At 35.4% G+C, this 6,000-nt stretch overlaps 1 long non-coding RNA gene across 2 annotated transcripts in view; it reads left to right on the top strand.

Annotated features, from left to right (window-relative positions):
* Positions 1-615: 615 nt before the first annotated feature.
* LOC138153218 (uncharacterized) overlaps positions 616-6,000 on the top strand; it is a 213,942-nt gene continuing 208,557 nt past the window's right edge. For both annotated transcript variants that reach the window (XR_011166311.1, XR_011166310.1), the window contains exon 1: positions 616-1,275. This is a non-coding gene — a long non-coding RNA (uncharacterized lncRNA). The remainder of the gene's footprint in view (positions 1,276-6,000) is intronic.

Below are 6,000 nucleotides of genomic sequence, written 5' to 3'. Positions count from 1 at the left end.
CTACATTTTTTTTGCTAGGAAGAGATCCAAGAAAACAGAATTTTAGATAATGCTCTGTTGGAAATGTGATAGATATAATTAGGGATGGATAAAAAGATTTATTCAAAAAACCTATTGTTACTCAAGACTTTCTGGTTTAACTTTCAGTTCAGAAAATTTCATCTGAGATCAAAACATGTGCTTGTGTTGGTCTCTCCATGCTATCAGTGCACTAGGATGGGTATGCCATGTGAGTCAATCCATTTTATTGTCCGAGGTTCTTAGAACCTCCATGGTGATCTGAGTAGTGCCCAAGTTCCCTATTCTTCTGTTAGCCCAAGAAGAGAGATGGCCCAGTGAAGAGATATTTTATCCTCTAAACCAAAAATTCTTTATCTATGGGCTGTAGACTTTTTAAAATAAAATATCTCAATACATATATATATATATATATATATATATATGCATGCATATAAATTTCAATACATTTGTTTCCTTTGTAATCCTTTTCATTTCATTTTGTGCATTTAAAACATTATTCTGATAAAAGATCCACAGGTAAAGAATCATTCTCTAAACCAACAAAGATATACATACCTACTTCTAGTCTGACTATCTAACAAGCAAACTTTTTTCTTTTTTTTTCTTTCTTTTTTTTTTTTTTTTAAAGCAATCGGGGTTAAGTAACTTGCTCAAGGTTACACGGCCAGTTTTTCTAGGTGTGGTGCTGAGTATCTGAGACCGGATTTGATTGAGCCGGTGCTCTTACTCGCTGAGCCAGCTGGCCGCCCCTAAGCAATTGGGGTTAAGTAACTTGCTCAAGGTTACACGGCCAGGTGTTTCTGGGTGGGTGCTAAGTGTCAGCCCTGGATTTGATCTCCAGGTCTTCTCAACACTGGAGCCGGTGCTCTTACTCGCTGTGCTACCTGGCCGCCCCAAGCAAACTTTTTTCAATCATTATCACAAGCAAGTCTCCAGCACAACCTCACATATAATATAGAACAGGAGTTCTTAAAACGTTTTTGTATCTTGGAATTCTTTGGCAGTCTGGTGAAACCCTTCTTAGAATAATATTTTAAAAAGAACAAGATAAATATATAAAATTAAAAAGGAAACCAATTGTATTGAAATGAAGTTATCAAAATGTTAGAAGTTTGGAAAATTCAGTCATCATGCTCACCACCATTATCATCCTCACTCTCTTTTTTTTAGTATAGCACAGTGGATAGACAACTGCTTTTGAAGAAAGACTTGGATTTAAGTCCTGCCACTTGCAAATACTGCCAGCAATCCTGGGTAAGTCACCTAACCTCTCATTTCTTTAGGCAACTCTGTAAGGCTACAAGTTTCATAGAAGGTGACACAATTTCATTTGTAGAGGGATTCTCTTCAATTTAGACTTTTCTATCCCAATAAAATAATAAGTCCAATTTCTCTTTGTTTAAACATTTGTTTAATGTTTCTAAAACACTTTGATATGAGTTGAATGGAAGGAGAAACTTCGATAAAATTAGTGCTGTCTAAAAAAGTAATATTCTGCTTAGGGGTGGAGGCAGTTAGATATCTACAATATTAAGCAGGGAACATTAATCATCCTCCATCTCAAAAGTGTTATTTTTTAAGGTTTAACATGTCTGGTTTCTTCAATGAATCCCTATATGGCAGGGATTAGCAATTCTCTACAATCTGCTTGGTTGCCGTACTTTGGGCTTGCTATGGTGAGTCAAGGCTGCCTCTAAACTATGGTATTAAAAGCTGGATCTAAAGTAGATCTGACCAGGAAGACTTTCACTTGCTTCCTTCTAGGCATGCTTATGTTACTGAAATATATAAGATTAAATTAGTTCTTTTGGATGACTCATGAGAGTACTTGACTAATAGTGAACTTGAAGGGCACAAAAATTTCTTTTTCACTTGAATTGTTTTTAGCCATTTCTTTCCTTTAAGTCTATTGCAGATAATTTGTTGAACTTAAGAACACAAGCCCATTAACTGTTGAATTTCCTCTTTTTAGACCATGCTTACCATGCTTTTGAAATCTTTTAGGATTCTTAGTCATGTAAGTCATTAGTTATCCATTTCCATTTTATGTCACCAACAAATTAATAAAAATGTTGAACAGATTGCTGCTAGTGCTTAGCACAGTTCATGGAATATAGTAGATATTTAACAAATGTTTGTTGACTGACTATATGACTGAACTGTGGAATTCTGCCATATAAGTCTTATAGGTTAACTTCAATTCATTAATCACTACTTTTGGGGCCCAGTCATCCAACCAGCTTGAAATTAATTTAACTGGTCATAATCTCCATGTCTATATTTTATCAAAGGGACATCATGAAAAAAAATTGTTAGATAGATTGCTCAGCTACAAGCATATATTATCAACAATGTGGCATATTCCTTTAGTGTGGTAGTATGGATTATGAGATAGAGTGCTCGATATAAGAATTAAGAAGATCTGGTTTTAAATCCTTTCTCTCCTACTTGCTACCTATGTGGCCATGGTTTAATCCTATAACATTTCTGACAAGGAGAGATAAAAATGTTTTCTTAAGTGACCAATGCAAAGAAATAGAAAAAAAAAACTCCAATAGAATGGGAAAGACTAGATCTTTGCAGGGAAATTAGAGATATCAAGGGAATATTGCACACACAAATGAGAATAAAAAGACAAAAATGGTAAGGAATTATTTTTTTAAATAAGTTTTTATAAAAATAGAATAAATTGGGGTGGCTAGGTGGCATGGTAAAAAGAACACAGGCCCTGGAGTCAGGAGGACCTGAGTTCAAATCCGTTCTCAGACACAACACAAAAACTAGCCATGTGACCTTGGGCAAGTCACTTAGCCCAAATTGCCCTCTAAAAAGCAAACTAAAAAGTAGAATAAATTAAGAAGATGTGGCAAGAATATACAGAGAAACTATACAAGAAAGATCTTAACATCACTGATAAATGTGATGGTGGGATTACTGATCTAGAGCCAGAAATCCTTGGGAATGAAGTCAAATGGGCCTTAGAAATATTGACAAAAATAAGGCTAATGGAGGTGATGGAATTCCAGCTGAACTATTTAAAATCTTATCTCAAAACATGATGATGTGAAAATGCTTAACTCAATATGCCAGAAACTTTGAAAAATTCAATAATGGCCATTGGATTGGAGAAGTTCAGTTTACATCCCAGTCCTAAAAAAAGAATGTTCAAATTACCAGACAATTGTGTTCTTTCCACATACCAGCAAGGTTGTCCTTAAGATTGTGTAAACTAGGCTTCAGCAATACAAGAATTAATAGAAGTACAAGCTGATTTTAAAGGCAGAGGACCTAGAGACCAAATTGCCAACATTTCCTGGAGTATAGAGAAACCAAAGGAGTTCCAGAAAAACAACAACAATGACAACACACACATACACAACCAAAAATCCCATGAATTTCTGCTTCATTGCCTACACTGCATTCTTTAATTGTGTGGATCACAACAAATTGTGGCAACTCCTCAAAGTGATGGGAGTATCAGATCATCTTACTTGCCTCCTGAGGAACCAGTATATGGGACAAGAATCAATAGTTATAACCACACCTAGAACAACTAATTGGTTCAAAATTGAGAAAGGAATAGAACAGGGCTGTATATTTTCACCTTATTTATTTAATTTATATGTAGAGTATATCATACTAAATTCCAGGCTGGAGAAATTAAAAAAAAAAACTAGCATTAAGATTGCCAAGAGAGATAGCAACATTTTTTATATATATAGACTCTAGCAAAAAATGAAGATTTAAGAAACCTCTTGATGTGGGTGAAAGAGGAGAGTGTAAAATCTGGCCTGAAGCTTAACATTAAAAAACTAAGATCATGGCAACTGGTCTCATTACTTCCTGCCAAATAGACGGAGAAGAAATGGAAGCAGTGTGAAATTTTATGTTCTTGTGCTCAAAGATCACTATAGATGGCAACAGCCGCTATGAAATTAAAAGATGTTTGCAACTTGGAAGGAAAACTATGGCAGATATGGATAGCATATTAAAAAGCACAGACATTGCCTTGCCAATAAAGGTGCATATATTCAAAGCTATAGTTTTTCCAGTAGTAATGTATGGCTATGAGAGTTGAACTATTAGGAAAGCTGAGCACTGCAGAATCAATGATTTTGAATTGTACTGGAAAAGACTTTTGAGAGTCCCTTGTCCAGCAAGGAGATCAAATCAGTTAATACTTAAAGAAATTAATTCTTCATTGGAAAGACAAATATTGAGACTGTCGCTTAAATACTTTTGTCACATAACAAGAATACAGGATTCACTGCAAAAGACTGTGATGGTGGGAAAGATTGAAGGTAAAATTAGAAGGGCATGGCAGAGTATGAGAAGGATATATCACTATGTATGGAATCAATGAACATGAGCTTGGACAAGCTTTGGGAGAGTGGAATCTAGAAGGACCTGGCATTATATAATTCATGAGGTCAGAAAAAGTTATATATGACTGAACAAATGAACAAGATGTCCTAGAGCATCACTGATCATGATTTTTCAAAATTTGCTGACGATATCTTAACAACAACATTCACCAATTTCTTTCGATATCCTGGGATAGAATTCATTTAGGTCTGATATATTGAACTCTTGAAGGACACTTATGTGTTCTCATCAACTCATAAGTTATTACTTAGCCATTTTTTTAATTCTACCACCCTTAGTTTGAGCATCAGTGTCATTGGTGGAAAAAAGAAAAGAGAAGCACAATCTGCTTCTCTCAGAAGATGGGTTTTCACTAGGATGAGACAGTTCTAACGACAGTTGAAGCTGGGTCAGGAAGCTGCATCAGTAACAGAGGTCCCTGTGTTTTATGTAGGGCCTGCTTCCTCAGTCCTGGCATCTTCTTTTCCTCTTGGCCTATTGATACCCAAAGTTCAAATGAATATAACCCCATCATCCAACATGCTATTTTTGCTACAATAATTAAAATATTATTTACTTCTTCATAAAGGGGATCCATAAGAGGAGGCATTATTTGAATTATCAATATGATGTTGTAAAAATAGTAGCAATTATGTCTTCCTCTACATTACATTGCCCAGTATTAGAGGAAATAATTTGTGATTTGGCTAAGCAGCATCTAAGTCAATGAGGTCATATCTTTCAGGCTTATTTGTCTTGCTATTTCACCATTAGCCCATGGTTGGTACATCTTCCCTGTTTGTTTATGGTTGGAATAGTATAATTTCCCCCTCTAGAGATAACTGCATTCTACTGATGCATGAAATGTACCTGACAGTGTTCATATCCTATTTTTGGAGACCTTTGACCAAGAAATCTTTTGGGTTGCTATTATACCTAATTCATAGCTTCTCAATGTTTCAGTAATTGATTTGGACCTTCTTTTGGACACTTTTGGTTGTCAAAGATATCAACAGGCAACTGGCAAAGGACCCAGTCCTTTCTTTGTCTCTGGATTTAGTCGTGTAGGTCTCCCAAAAGCTATGTCTGACTTCATTTGCCAGAATCTCCAAAAGAGCTCTGGGAAGTCTGATTGGAAGCTTGAGTCATAAAAATACTTAAGACATGGGTTTCATCATATGCAGCTGTACCAGGAATTCAGACTGGAGCTCAGCAGCTTTCACAAAGATGTGTGAGTTACTTCCAGTCTGATAATGACATGTGAGTAATTGCTTGTTAACATTATGAGCATTTTAGTCTCTCTTCTGACACTATGAGGGTGACAACTGACAAGCTTTACTCCTGTTGCATAATAACCTGTAATGAAATGCAAAGTACTCATTTAAGATACCATTTTTTCCCTTAAAAGAGCAATTCTTTAAGTAGTATCTTAGAAAAAGCTTTCTTCCTTCTTCCCAGAACATTTTAACCTAAAGAAGGTTATTGTTCACTGGCTGAAGGTGGCAAGATTAATCATTCACTCAAATGTTTAATTGGTTGCCTACATATACTCAGTAATTGAACCCTGAATGAATGAATTTTAAAAAGATGTGCTATTTTTTATCTATGGAGATT

The sequence above is a fragment of the Petaurus breviceps genome, unplaced genomic scaffold, assembly GCF_028583685.1.
Source record: "Petaurus breviceps papuanus isolate PSGF00001 unplaced genomic scaffold, PetGlider_PUasm1.0 90977, whole genome shotgun sequence".
In the NCBI taxonomy this organism is placed as follows: domain Eukaryota; kingdom Metazoa; phylum Chordata; class Mammalia; order Diprotodontia; family Petauridae; genus Petaurus; species Petaurus breviceps.
The sequence above is the reverse complement of the archived record's forward strand: the minus strand, read 5'-3'. Positions and strand labels throughout refer to the sequence as shown.